We start from the raw sequence: 7278 nt of genomic DNA, 5'->3' as shown, positions 1-7278 counted from the left end.
GGAGAGGGAGAGAGATAATCTTAGGCAGGCTCCATGCTCAGTGCGGAACCTGAGGCAGGGCTTGATCTCTCAACCTGAAATCATTACCTGATCATGACCTGAGCTGGATGCTTAGCCAATTGAGCCACTCAGGCTCCCCATAAATTTAAAAAATTTTGTATGGCATGCAGTATTACAGTCGTATTCACAATAAAGTATTAGAAAAATTGTTTTTTTTCTTTTCTTTTTTTTTTTTTTTTTTTTAGAAATATTGTTTAAAAAAAACTTACCTGACAGGTAAGTTAGGCTGTCACTTACCATGACAGGCTGACACGCAGTTGTGAGCAAGAGAGGCATACTGTTCAGTAATACAATTTTTTGAAAGCAAAGTTATGATAAGAAAACAAATATTATTAATTTTATATTAAATATCACTTACTTCATGCCTGTGTAAGGATAGGCTATCTACTTCCATACAAATCTTGCACATGATAACCTACATGATGACTACTTAGTCAATAATGATGATGACACAAAAACATCTCACAGTTCTTATCTGCAGTTATATGTTCACACAAAGATACACACATACATACCGGATGAGTTTATTAACTGCACAGCAGGATGATTATTTACTATTTATTAAGTAGAAGTAGACCATCATAAAGGTATTCATCCTCATTGTCTTCATGTTGAATAGGCTAAAGAGGAGGAAGGAGAGGAAGAATTGGTTTTGCTGTGTCAGGAGTGGCAAAGGTGGAAGTGGTAGAGGAGATGGAAGGGGAGGCAGGAGAGGCAGGCACACTTGGTGTAACTTTATGGAACTACATTGTAATTTCTATCTTGACTTTTTTGCTTTTCTATTTCTCTGGAAAATGTTTCTATATGGTACCAATTCTTCCTCCTTTGCTTTGATTTCAGTTCCCATATCATAGAAGGGCCCATGTCATAAAAGAAGTTGAAAGCAGTCATGAATAATCAGAACCCTTCTGCCATATTGTCTAATGTCAATTTGGTGTTAGGCACTGCTTACTCTACATCTTCTTCCTCATTGTCTGATACAGGTACAGAAGGACTCATCTCCATCAAGTTGTCTCTGTTAATTCCTCTGGGGTGGTATCTGTTAACTCTTGAATTTCTCCAAGATTCGTTTCTTGAAACCCCCACCTTTTTTGCCACATTCACAATCTCTTTCATGATTTCCTTGACCTTTGAAGTCACACACAACACCTGGACACAGTTTTCTCTAGCAGGAATTTATTCTTTGGGGCTTTAATGACTTTCATGGCTTTTTCTATAACAACAGTGGCATCTTCAGTGGTGTAATTCTTCAGACTTTCATGATGTTCTTTTTATTGGGGTTCTCTTTCATACTGTTGACAATACTTTCTATAGAGTACTGTGTGTAATGAGCCTTAAAAGTCCTTATGACATTCTGATCTAGAGGCTGAATTAGAGATGTTGTATTAAGGGGCAAGTAGAATACTTCAAGGCATCAGGTGTTGAACTCATGGGATTCTGGGTGGCCAGCATTATTGTTCAATTTCAAAAGAACCTTAAAAGGCAGTCCCTTAGTAGCAAGGTACTTCCTGACTTTAGGGACAAAGCATTGATGGAACCAATCCAGAGAAAGAGTTCTTGTTGCCTAGGCCCTCTTATTGTATAACCAGAAGACTGACAATGTTCTTTATCTTTTCCCTTCAAGGATTGCAGACTAGCAACCTTATAGATAAGGGCAGTCCTCATCATAAACCCACTTGTGTTTGCACAAAACGGTAGAATTAACCTCCTCCTTCCTGCCTTAAATACTGGTGCTCACTTCTTTTCCTTACTAATAAATGTCCTTTGTGGTATTTCTGTCCCCAGAATAGAGCATTTTCATTAACCTGATATGGCAGATATCCTTTCTCCTCAATAATTTTCTTAATGGTATCTGGGAACTTGTCTGCTGTTTCTTGGTCAGCAGAAGCTGCTTTTCCTGTTATCTTGACATTTTTTAGGCCAAATCTCTTTCTAAAATTATCAAACCATCCTTTACTGACATTGAATTCTCCAGCTTTATATTCTTCAGCTTCCTTTTGCTTTATTTTTTTTTTAATTTTTTTTTTATTTTTTATTTATGATAGTCATACAGAGAGAAAGAGAGAGAGGCAGAGACACAGGCGGAGGGAGAAGCAGGCTCCATGCGCCGGGAGCCTGATGTGGGATTCGATCCCGGGTCTCCAGGATCGCGCCCTGGGCCAAAGACAGGCGCCAAACCGCTGCGCCACCCAGGGATCCCTTCCTTTTGCTTTAAGTTGTCATATAATGACTGCTTTTTCTCAGATCAGAGTCTATAGATAAGTGCCTTTCTTATAGCAATCCTGTACCCACATAAAACTACATTTTCTTTTTTTAAGTAGTTTATTCTTTTCTTTTTTATAGATTTTATTTATTTATTCATGAAGACACAGAGAGAAGCAGGCTCCACGCAGGGAGCCTGATGTGGGACTCGATCCTGGGTCTCCAGGATCACACCCCGGGCTGAAGGCGGTGCTAAACCGCTGAGCCACCTGGGCTGCCCAGAACTACATTTTCAATACAAGATGAAAAGATATTTTTTCAGGACACCTGGATGGCTCGGTTAAGCAGCCAACTTGGTTTTGTTTCAGGTCATGATCTCAAGGTCATGAGATCGAGCCCCCTGTTGGGCTCTGTGCTCTTCACGGAATCTGCTTCAGATTCTCTCTCCCTCTCCCTCCAGCTCATGCCCTCTTTCTCTCTCAAATAAATAGATTCAATCTTTTTTAAAAAAGATATTTTGCAAAAAATGTAAGATTTTCATGCCTGCTGGCATAACTGCTGGCATAACAAATTTCCTTTTCTTTTTTTACAATATCTTTATACTGAATTCATTTTTCTTGAAATGGCAGCAACTGTAGCTGCAGACTTCAGTCTATGGCATGTATTAAGCAATTCAACTTTTCTTATAATGTCATGACTTTTCTCTGCTTCTTGGGGGAGCACTTCCAGCATCACTAGTGGCACTTTGTATGGGTCCTATGGTGTTACTCAAAAAGTTGACAGTATTGCACTAAACACAGTGAAAAATACACAAGAGCTGTGATAGATCACTCTTTATTTACTAGAGAGATGAACTGTGCATGCAGAGTTTATTAGCATCATCTGGCATTTTAAGTGGATCCTTGCAACACTTGAGTTATTGAATATCAACAGAAGATGGCTACAAAACTATTATAGCAGTACAGTTTGTACTACAGTTACTTTATGGTGTTATAATACTGCAACTTTATGTTTGCTTACATTTCTTGACTGTGGATAGCATCATGTATAGTCTGTATGTGTGTAAGTTTTGATAAATTTTAACTTTTTATAAAAGATTTATGTATATTTTATGGTAGTAAATGGTAATATAGACTAATATCTGCGTATATTTTATACATTTATGACATACTTTTTATTTATTTATTTAAGATTTTATTTATTTATTCATGAGAGACACACAGAGAGAGTCAGAGACACAGGCAGAGGGAGAAGCAGGCTCCATGCAGGGAGCCTGATGTGGGACTCGATTCCAGGTCTCCAGGATCATGCCCTGGCCTGAAGGCGACGCTAAACTGCTGAGCCACCCGTGCTGCCCCATGACATACTTTTTAATTTTTAAAAATATTTTTAGGCTACATGGTTCATCTACAAGTTTTTTCAAATTGTCAAAAATACCAAAAAACTTTTCCAGCATGTTTATTGAAAAAATTCATGTGTCAGTGGACCCACACAGTTCAAACTGTGTTGTTCAAAAGTCAACTATATATCTTTGCCTCTGAAATTTCCCCATATCCTATTATTACTGTTCTCTGCTTCTTTTTTTTTTGTGTGTGTAAGGTTTTATTTATTTATTCATGAGAGACACACAGAGAGAGGCAGAGACAAGGGTAGACGGAGAAGCAGGCTCCATGAAGGAAGCCCAATGTGGGACTCGATCCCAGGACTCAGGGATCACTCCCTGGGCCAAAGGCAGATGCTCAACTGCTGAGCCACCCAGGTGTCCCTGTTCTCTGCTTCTAATAGGCAACAAATCAGTGTTTCCACAGATTTGTTGGCTGGTATTGTGAGGAAAATGTTTGTCATTAAATGTTCCTGTAATTTCCTATTTAGAAAGGACAGAAAGTTCCATATGCTTCAGGAAAAATCCATTTTCATTGTTAAATTTAGGCTTAAATTGGAGCTAAACAATAAAGTAAAACCAACAATCTGTTTTCTTCCAAAGAAAGAGTTCCTTAATGATTTGCATTTTTATAAGAAAGATTTTATCCAACCATAAGAAACTTGGAATCATAGGAAACAAATCAAGGGTCACTGGAGGGGAGGAGGGTGGGGGATGAGGAACTGAGTGATGAGCATTAAGGAGGGCATGTGATGGAATGAGCACTGGGTATTATATACAGCTGATGAATCACTGAACTCTGTCTCTGAAACTAATAATATGCTATTATGTTAATTAATTGATTTAAATTAAAACTTTAAAATTAAAAATAAATTTAATCTAATTTTAAAAAAATTTTATCTAGGGATCCCTGGGTGGCGCAGCAGTTTGGCGCCTGCCTTTGGCCCAAGGCGCGATCCTGGAGACCCGGGATCGAATCCCACGTCAGGCTCCCGGTGCATGGAGCCTGCTTCTCCCTCTGCCTATGTCTCTGCCTCTCTCTCTCACTGTCTGCCTATCTTAAATAAATTAAAAAAAAATTTTTTTTAAAATAAAAAGTAAAAATAAAAAAATAAAAAGATTTTATCTAAAACACAGGAATACTCCACAGATTTGGTAAACTTAATTCCTATTCTTACATCTATCCAGTTCTTACAAGTATTAACAGAAGAATTTATGAAACATCTATACAAATAAAACTATGGCATGGAAAGATGAACCCTGATGAGGCATATATAAAAAGACTTTTTATGATCTGGAAAAGTATAAACAGAGTGAGACTCAATGTGTTCAACAATGCCTAGAGTATTAGAACTTTAGATCACCTTTGGAAATTTAAAATATACTTTAGAAAAGTAAAAATAAAATAAATATAAATAAATTTATAATACTATTATAATACTATAATATCTATTCATATATTTTAGAACATTATAATTTTTCAATTAAGGCTATATTATTATGGGTAATATTTATTGAATGCTTCCTTTTGAATACTCTCCTAAGATCCTTGATATATTTTTTTTATCACAAACAACCCTGTTAAATAGGTATTATAATTATCCCCATTTTTACAAATAGGAAAATGTACTCACAAGATGAAGTAATGGGATGCCTGGCTGGCTCAGTGGTTGCGCATCTGCCTTCAGCTCATGGTGTGATCCCGAGATCTGGGATCAAATCCTACATTGGGCTTCTTGCAGGGAGCCTACTTCTCCCTCTGCCTGTGTCTCTCCCTCTCTCTCTTTGTGTCTCTCATGAATAAATAAATAAAATCTTTTTTTAAATAAAATCTTTTTTAAAAAAAGATGAAGTAATTAAATATCTTCCAGATACGATCTAATCAGTTCCTCGATTTTTGTACATCCTTTTTTTAATAAAGATTTTATTTATTTATTCATGAGAGAGATGTAGAGAGAGGCAGAGACATAGGCAGAGGGAGAAGCAAGCTCCCCATGGGGAGTTTGATGCAGGGCTCAATTCCAGGATCCCAGGATCACACTCTGAGCCAAAGGCAGATGCTCAACCACTGAGCCACCCAGGTATACCTGTACATCCTTTTAACATGAGAACTTTTTTCTTTGTACAACAGCTATGTTATATTGCTAGTTCAGCTTTTGAAGATTTTTTTTTCAGTCTGGTTCTAACACCATTTTAGTTATATTTCCTGTCTTCATGTTATACGTTAATTTTGTAGACATGGATTATATGCTTTTCCCTAATTTGTTGATAAAAATGTTGAAGGAACAAGGTCAAGTGTGGTCCATTATTATAGACTTTTGTCCAGGTCACATGGTCCTTCTATTTAGGCAGTTGCAAATTTGACTAAGTGTACATCTCAAGTAATACCTATTTCTCCTTTGTATCACCATTGTCATCATGAGATAATCTGTCAAATACAAACTTGAAATCAGGCTACATCATACATAATTAAGGGAGGATGTGCTTTATCTGTTTGCTAGCCATATCCATGAAAGAAATGTAATTCATTTGGTATGATTTGTTTTAATTAACTCATGCTCATTTCTCTGTTACCTTCCTCCAAATATTCACAAATCATCTGTTTAATTTTAGAATATTGCAAAGAATTAAAGTCACTGGGCTGTCATTTCTAGAAATCGCTTTTTCCCTATGTATAACAGTTTAGGCCACCTTTACATTTTTCTAGATTCCTTATTGTCCTTGATTCCCAGTGATTACTGGCAGTAAATTCTACATTCTCACTGGTAAAATTTTTAAGAACTTTGGAATGAAATTCTAAACTAGAGGAATTGTGCTCCTTAGAAATGACCCAAGGCTTTCTTACTATCTTCTTTCCTAACTTGTACTTCAGTTTCCTCAGAGTGATATGATACTCTTTCCATTTGAAGATTGTTCTTCTTGTTGGAGCCATCTGATTTGGTGGCTTTCATTATTCTTCCACCTATATAATCACTTCTTGGCCTCTTTGTTTCTAGATTCCTCTAAGTATTTCTTTTTAGGTTCCTACTTTCTCAACATACATTGCTACTTCTTTCCTATTAGATAACCCTTCTAAACAAAAAATATCTTTGGGGCACCTGGGTGGCTCAGTTGGCTTAAGCCTCTGACTCTTTTTTTTTTATTTTAATTTTTTATTTATTTATGATAGTCACACAGAGAGAGAGAGAGAGAGGCAGAGACACAGGCAGAGGGAGAAGCAGGCTCCGTGCACCGGGAGCCCGATGTGGGATTCGATCCCGGGTCTCCAGGATCGCGCCCTGGGCCAAAGGCAGGCGCCAAACCGCTGCGCCACCCAGGGATCCCGCCTCTGACTCTTAATTTCGGCTCAGGTCATGATCTCAGGGTCGTGAGACTGAGCCCCTTATTGGGCTCCAAGCTTAGTGGAAAGTCTCCTGGAGATTCTCTCTCTCTCCCTCTCCCCCCATGCGCATGTGTGCGCTCTCTCTCTCTCGAAAATGAAAAATAATCTCTCAAAAATATTTTTTAATTTTTTAAAAATATATCTTTAAGTAGACCTATTCTTTTTGAGAAATCTGTTTTCCTTCTGCAAGGTCCCTTCTACCCAGTAGTCTCAGAAAGCAATAGTCTCTTTCTTCTCTGAAACTTTATAGTAA

The sequence above is a fragment of the Vulpes lagopus genome, chromosome 18 (assembly GCF_018345385.1).
Source record: "Vulpes lagopus strain Blue_001 chromosome 18, ASM1834538v1, whole genome shotgun sequence".
In the NCBI taxonomy this organism is placed as follows: domain Eukaryota; kingdom Metazoa; phylum Chordata; class Mammalia; order Carnivora; family Canidae; genus Vulpes; species Vulpes lagopus.
This window is presented reverse-complemented; position numbering follows the sequence as displayed.